The sequence below is a fragment of the Rhagoletis pomonella genome, unplaced genomic scaffold (genome assembly GCF_013731165.1).
Source record: "Rhagoletis pomonella isolate Grant_MI unplaced genomic scaffold, Rhpom_1.0 Rhpom_scaffold_00223, whole genome shotgun sequence".
Classification (NCBI taxonomy): domain Eukaryota; kingdom Metazoa; phylum Arthropoda; class Insecta; order Diptera; family Tephritidae; genus Rhagoletis; species Rhagoletis pomonella.
This window is the reverse complement of record NW_023458777.1, coordinates 41,374-49,143: the sequence shown is the minus strand read 5'-3', so window position 1 is coordinate 49,143 and position 7,770 is coordinate 41,374.

Below are 7,770 nucleotides of genomic sequence, written 5' to 3'. Positions count from 1 at the left end.
TACTCGAGTAAAAAGTCCCACTCTACCAAAACTTACGCCACATACACTCCTCGTCATTTGAATAGCTCAAAGCGGTAACATAAAAATGTGGTCGCAACTTTACGTTGCCATAAACGTTGCCATGTAAATATTGCAATATGTCAACTAAGATGCCGGCAATACACACCGTAATGTAATTTGACGGCACCGTAATACTTCTCACGGCAACAGTGACGGTGTAGAACTATTTATCAACGTTTTTTGGCAACGTCATATTTGTAGCGGTGTATTAGAAAATTTGTTTACAATTCTTTTGACCAAAATAAAAGCATTAAATATACATTCCTAAGAATTTTGAATAATAAAGTGGAAAGTGCATGGATGGCCGAAGAGGATGAAGTCCTAATAAACTTTGTGAAAACCAATGAATGCCTATACAACATAAAAGCGTAAAGTTACGTTACGTCCATTTAGCTTTACATAAAAGCGGTACCGCTATTAGCGTTAAGAATAGCGTTCGGTATGATACGGTCGTAATATTACGGCACCGCTTTTCGAGGAAACCAAAGCTTTAGTATTTACAGTTCCCATTCAATTTTGGTACAATAAAGTGCAAGTTTCAAGTGTCTGTAAAATAGTGTTGGTTTTTGGCAAGTTTTTTGGTGATGGTGTATTTTCTTCCATACAAAGTATGCTCGACAAAATTTTTGTATGGAATAAAATCGGTGCTATTTTACAGCCAATTGAAACTTGTTTGTTGTACTATAATTGAGTGGGCTACAAAACTGCATATCCGAAATTTTTCTAAAAATATTATTTCCTTATCCACTGCAGGTCATTAGAATAGAACACTCCTTTGTTGACATTTTTTAAAAGCTTTTTCCAGCGCTCAAGAAAAGCGAAAAAGTCATATAAAATGCTGCCCAAAAAATGGAAAAGAAATTTTCCTTTTTAAGTTTTAATTTGTAAAAAAAATTAAAATTACCCGTAGAATATTCCATATTTTTGCAAAAAGTTAATAAAAAACAAGGAAAACTGTAAATACTAAGGATTAAAAGGGTGCGCAATTCAAATGACGAGGAGTGTATACAGATGTGATCACTAGTAGTGTTGCCAGTTTAGCCTTTTTGAGGCTAGATCTAGCTTTTTACTTTGTCGTTTAGCTTCGAAATTTAGGATTTAGGTTCGTAGCTTTTTTCTAGCGTTTTCTTATTTTCAAACCAGCATTTTTTTAAGGGCAATCCTCCTCAATATTTGTAAGTAGTAGCACTAAATTATTGTTCCGGTTCATTTTACTTGACGAAATGTTATGGTTTAACCCGGCGGCATCGCTCCGTCCGACGAATTTTACTTAGCGAACTCGTTCTGTTTATACTTTAACAGTTTTTTTCAGGAACTCTCAAATGTCCCTATAAAACCAGAAAGGCATGTTATTTTTTAGAACTCCGCACCCCACGGGAATGGCACCAAGCACTACAACGTGAGGGAGAATGGTATTTAGTCGCCGCTGTTATGCCGTAACCATTCGGAGGTCGTTAGCGCCTTCATCGCCTCTGCTGTTGCGTCACATGCCGTCGGCCACTTTTAGCTGCTTTTCAGCATAGCCTCACGAGTGACTCAGGCCTGAAACTCTCGCCAGGTATGTTGTTTGCATCTGGCACTGTCAAATCGAATACACTCAAAAAAGACGTCTTAAATTACATCTCCTCCGCAGTAGTCGCAGGGCCGTCGAAAGAAAACTCGGACCCGGGCTGAAAAATCACGAGCCCCTATACATAAATTGCATTAATTTAAAAGCGCGTAATTTTCTTTAATGTATAGAGTCAGAAATAATCAGCACAAATCGGAATATATTTTTAGTAAAAGCCTATAACGAAGGAGCAATACATTGTAAAAAAAATAATAACAAGTTATGGTTCTAATATTTCAGGCCCTTTAAAAATACCTTTTTCCGCCCTCCCTCTCGACGGGCCTACGCATATGGGGTCCGGTTCATGGTTGAAACGGTGAAGGAATGCTTTGAAGCACCCGTGTCGAGTTAAACAGTTTGTCAAATAGAAATCGACTTCGCCATTTAGTTTACTTCATTTGCGTATATATACGGTTTGCTTTTCACTTGTGCGCTCCAATCAGGGAAGCCAACACGTGGGGAATTCACCGATTTGCGGGGAATTTCAGTTTGCATGGGGAATCGGGGAAAGGACCGTTTTTTGTGGGGAATTTCAGTTTACGTGGGGAATAGGGGGACCTTGGATCGTCAAGAACAAGGTTTGCGGTTTAAACTCTGGGGCCTACCAGGTGGTCTCAGCACCAGTCACAGGTAGGATTCGAGCTTGTATTCTAATTAAAAAGAATCTTTCTTATTTTCTACTCTCTCAGTACAGTGACGAGGACACCGTTTGCGTGCAGCTGGGGACGAAAACCATCTGGAAAGTGTCCTCATACATGGCGCACGACTGTCAAGACCTTCCGCCAAATCGACTACAGGGTGTGGTGAAGGAGGCTAACTACAGGAAGCTTCCCATGGTCATCGGGTCTGACGCAAACTTTCACCATGTTTTATGGGACTCCAGCGACATCAACCCACGAGGTGAGTCACTACTCGACTTTATTCTTAGTTCTGATCTATGTATAAGCAACTCATAGATTGATGAAGCCGTAGACCTGGTCACCAAAGCCTGCGCCATAGCATTTGAAGGTTCCTGCCCAGCAACACGTCCAAGGGGCAAGAGGAGACCCCAATGGTGGAATCCGGAGATCTCCTCCCTGAGGCGAACCAGCAGGAAGCTTTTTAATCTAGCGAAACAAACTGGATCTTGGCAACCCTACAAGGATGCTCTGAAAGCCTTTAAGAGTTCAGTACGATCAGCTCAAAGGGAATCTTGGAAAACTTTCTGCGCCAACATTGAGAAAACCTCGAAGGGCAACCGACTACGGAAGGTCCTATCAAAAACTCCAGTTGCCCCAAACTATATCCAAAAACCTGATGGTGAATAGTCCTCCTCTTGCAGCGAAATGCTAGTGTACAACAGAACCCAATGCAGACCCGACAAATCAGATTACTTATCTTGCACAGAACTCAGTAGAGAGCATAGTGCAACAAGAAAAGGTGAAATGGGCGATCAAGACCTTCAAACCCTATAAATCTCCCGGGCCGGACGGTATATTCTCTGCCGAAATTCAGCAGGCAGTCGACCTTTTATGCCCACTGCTTTCTGAGATCTTTAAGGCCTGCCTTCACCTTTGTCACATTCCTAGAGCATGGACAAAGGCTAGGGAAATCTTCATACCGTAAGGTGGAAGGGTCTCTCACGTCAAACCCAATGACTTCAGGCCAATGAGCCTAACGACCTTTCCTCTTAAAACTCTAGAAAGCCTTCTTGACGCCCACATCAGACAGCGCCTTTCTTCTGAGAACGTGACGTAGTGTCAACATGCTTACTCTAAGGGCAAATCCGTGGACACTGCGCTCCACGAAATTGTGTCCAAAATTGAAAAAGGACTCGCCTTTAAGGAATTTACATTAGGCATCTTTCTTGACGTAGAAGGCGCCTTTAACAATATTCTTCCAGAGGCCGTGGTGGGCTCACTTTTCTAAGTGGAGCTGGAGCGGCCTCTGGTGGAGCTTATAATACTTCCCCTTGAAAGAAGAGTTATCTCGTTAGAGTTGGGGGGCGCGTCGATAACCAGGCATGCAACGAGAGGTACTCCTCAAGGAGGAGTTCTCTCCCCCCTACTCTGGAACCTTTCAGTAAACTCAATTCTGATGAGACTGCAGAGTACCGGCTCTCACGTTGTAGGGTATGCCGACGACATTGCACTCACAGTCACAGACAAGCATCTCCAAACGCTAAGCGAACTTTTGCAAAGCGCTCTCTGTCTCGTGAACAGCTGGTCGAGGTGGTGTGGACTTAAAGTTAATCCCACCAACACCGAAATGATACTTTTCACGAGGAAATATAAGATACCGTCTTTTCAGCCCCCCTCCCTAAACGGGGTGGGACTTACACTCTCCAACGAGGTTAAATACCTCGGCTTAATTCTCGACAGGAAGTCGGACTGGAGGCGGAACCTTTCGGAATGATCCAGGAAAGCCATTACCGCCCTTTACGCCTGTAAGGCAGCGGTTGGGAAACGATGGGGTCTGAAACCACACATAATACACTGGATGTATACAGCGGTTGTCCGACCCATCCATTTCTATGGGATTACCGTATGGTGGCCGGCTCTAGAAAAATCCACTTACAGAGGCGTATTGGGCCGAGTACAAAGGGCGGCAACCATGTTAATCACGGGTGCCCTGCCCTCTTCTCCCAGTAGGGCTCTGGAGACCAAGGTGTATTAAACAAGGTGGTGTTGGGGCGCCAACTGAGTTTTTCGCCGTGGAGGCCATTACGTCAAAATGATGTGTTTGTTGTAACTCATACCAATGACAGTATGGACATCAGCGTATAATTTGTTAGTGTAATTTTTTACTTATATACGGCCAACACCACCTTGTTAAATACGCCTTGCTGGAGACTGTTTTGAATCTTCTCTCTACCGATCTTTACGGTAGATATCAGGCCAGCTGCAACGCAACTAGACTGAATGCAGCTCATACATGGAGAGCCCATAGGTTCGGTCACTCAAAAATTCTGAGCACCATTCCAGCAACCTTACGTAAGCTGGATTACATTAGTCCACATCTCTGCTTCGAAAAACGGGTTTCTACCAGAATTCCAGACAGAAGCAACTGGGTAAATCGCTCGGACGGGTCAAAGCTCGATAATAAAGTTGTAAGCGGAATGTACTCCAAAGGACTCTCGCTAAACCTAAGCAGGCGGCTCCCTGACCACTGCAGCGTTTTTCAGGCGGAATTTAAAGCCATAAGGGAGGCCGCCCTATGGCTTAAAAGTGGCACAAATTGTCCACAATCCGTCACTATTTATTCTGACAGTCAAGCAGCGATTAAATCTTTGCAGTGCAGTACCACTTCCTCAAAGGTGGCTGCCGAATGCAGAAGTACCCTAAACGAGCTTGCCGCGAAACCCACCATTAACGTGGTATGGGTACCCGGGCACAGTGGAATACCGGGAAACTGCGCGGCAGATGAGCTGGCGAGGGGGGGAACTGAACTAAGCTCAACAAACTCTGCGCTCCATGTCCTCGAGTAAGCACCAACCGAAATCTATTTTTATTAAATTGGCCAACGAACGTTGGGCGAAAGAATCAGCATGTTCTGTTACAAAACAGATCTGGCCAATTATAAACGAAAAACGATCTAAAACTCTCATACAAATCGGCCGCCCCATTATTAGCACAGTTGTAGGTATAATTACAGGACACTACCTAATGGGAGCGCATGCTAGGCGAATGGGTTATCCCGCAAACGATTTCTGTCGTGCCTGCAGGGACGAGGAGGAGGTGGAGAGTGTAGAACACTATCTCTGCTACTGCCCCGCTCTGACAAGGTCAAGACTTGCTATTTTTAGTCAACATACTTTTCGATATTTAGCCGATCTCGACTCTATGGACGTCCGCGACCTTCAACGATACGTTAAGGTCACACGATGGTTCTATCATTTGGCAAACTAAGGGAAAATAACAAAAGCTCGTTCATAGTGGCATCACAATGGGTCAAAATCCTCTCCTAAGTGTGTCTCTTCACCGTTCCGTGCGAAGTGACAACCACCGTAACCTAACCTAACCTTGGGTCGACTAAATTTTTTCGACCACTGTGTGTATGTAAATATTACATATATGTGCATATGTACATTTTTTATTCTTTATTAGTTAACTAACTTTATCAACGTTTGGTTTGGTTTATAATATATAAATGAATTACATTTAAAAATAAAATAAACAAAAAATACCATCAATATATCAAAATATATATACATATTTTGGTAAAGAGGGAGATATCTATGGGTGGGGAAATTGACGAAATTTCGGGCAAAATCGGGGAATTTCATTGTCTAAATCGCGAAATTCTCAAAAATTAGTTGGCTACCCTGGCTCCAATTGAAACATTCACGATTGGAAGACTGCTTTTACACAGTTCAAGTATTGAATTCAATTCTGCTCGCATATAGAAGAGAGGGGGTGAGAAGAAAAGGGACGAGTACACATGCGTCTGTACCGTCAAGTCGTTTCAACTTTCATGCTTTGCTTTTGACATTTTCGTTATTACCCATTTAAAGAACCAAAAACTTGAATTTAACACAATTGAAGCATGTAAAAGTAAACAGAAAACCCAAAAGAGAATGAGCAAGAATTGCTTTCAAGTAATTGAATCATGTAAATCGGGTGTAATCGTATTGTAATGTATGAAGATATTTGGTGGTACAAATTTACCAATACTTTGTCTTTAAGGACTATGGGTTTTCAGACCCTAAAAAAGAGTGCCCTTTATTATTAAAATGGTTTTATTAAACGGTATAGTATTCAAAAATGTTTGCTCAAAGCTTTCATGAAATGTCATGGTCGTAAGTACTTTGGTTGTCGAGTAATTTACATTGTTGTTGCTCGGTGGTACATTTGCACCAACGCCTTGTACATAAGAGTTAATGAAATGTTGTAAAAGCTGGCCTTTTTTAACCGGTTTTTGGGTCATTTATGTTTTTTTAGCTTTTTTATTTTACTGATCTAGCTTTTTTATTTTTGAAGTCCTGGCAACACTGATCACCACCGCAAGTAAACGCGAGCTAAAGGTGTGATTGTGTTAAGGCTCTGTTATGCATACTTGGCATTGCATGCACTGCTATACCATTTTTACGTAGAAATCAAAAACCAACAGACTTCTACGTATGTAGTGCTGTGCGTTCGATAACCGATTACACGCGAGGCTCATTTAACAGATTTCTTATGTGACAGCTCTCAAGCCATGCCAAGTATGCATAACGGAGCCTTTAGTGTGCCAATTACGTTTGAATGATTTTGCGGTCAATTCCCAACAAACATTTAGGTTTGAGCTCAACTTGAGGCTAAGTTGAGAACTAAGGAATTTCTCAAATCTCCACCGTTGTTTCTCAACAGTACCTCAAGTGCATTTTTCTTTGTATGAAAAAAGGACTGTTTCTCAAGTTGAGAAAATGCTAGTTCTCAACTTGAACTCCAATGTACTTCTCCAATTGGTTTCAAACATATCATTGAAATACTGAAATTGAAATAGTAAAATACCTTATACCTTTTTCATTGAAACGACATACATACATAGATGAATTTAAATATTAATTTTTCATTTTATTACTCCTTTTTTATTATGTAGTTAATCAATATCGAATTACAATAATTCACTTCACAGTATACAGTCCGACAGTAATTTTGCCACTTGATTGACTTCGCCTTTTATTTTCTTTCAATATTATTTGAGGATACTTTGAAGATTATTTACTTTTTGTTGGTAATTTTCCTCTTTATATAAATAGCTTTCGTTTTTCACTTGATAATTAAAAATTCGTTTCTCTATCACTTTTTATGTATCTGCGCGTCGGTTAGAGATGAGTTGGAGAGTGATGTTGGATATCAACTTGAGAACTATGAATTTCTCCAAGGTTGGAGAAATATTTTTTTTTTGGTGTTTATTGGGTTCGTTGCGCTCTCGCGTGTATACGCACCAGCGTTGCCGCGAGCTTTGCCAAGTTGCCAAGCAAAAAAAGTATCAAGAGGTATCAATAGCAAACACAACTGTTATTTTTTAAACTTTTATTTGAAAAACAAATAATAAATAAAATATTTTAATTAAATCCATAGTTACAAAGAAATATATGTATATCACTTGCTTTAACAAAAACAGAGAATCAGTATGAT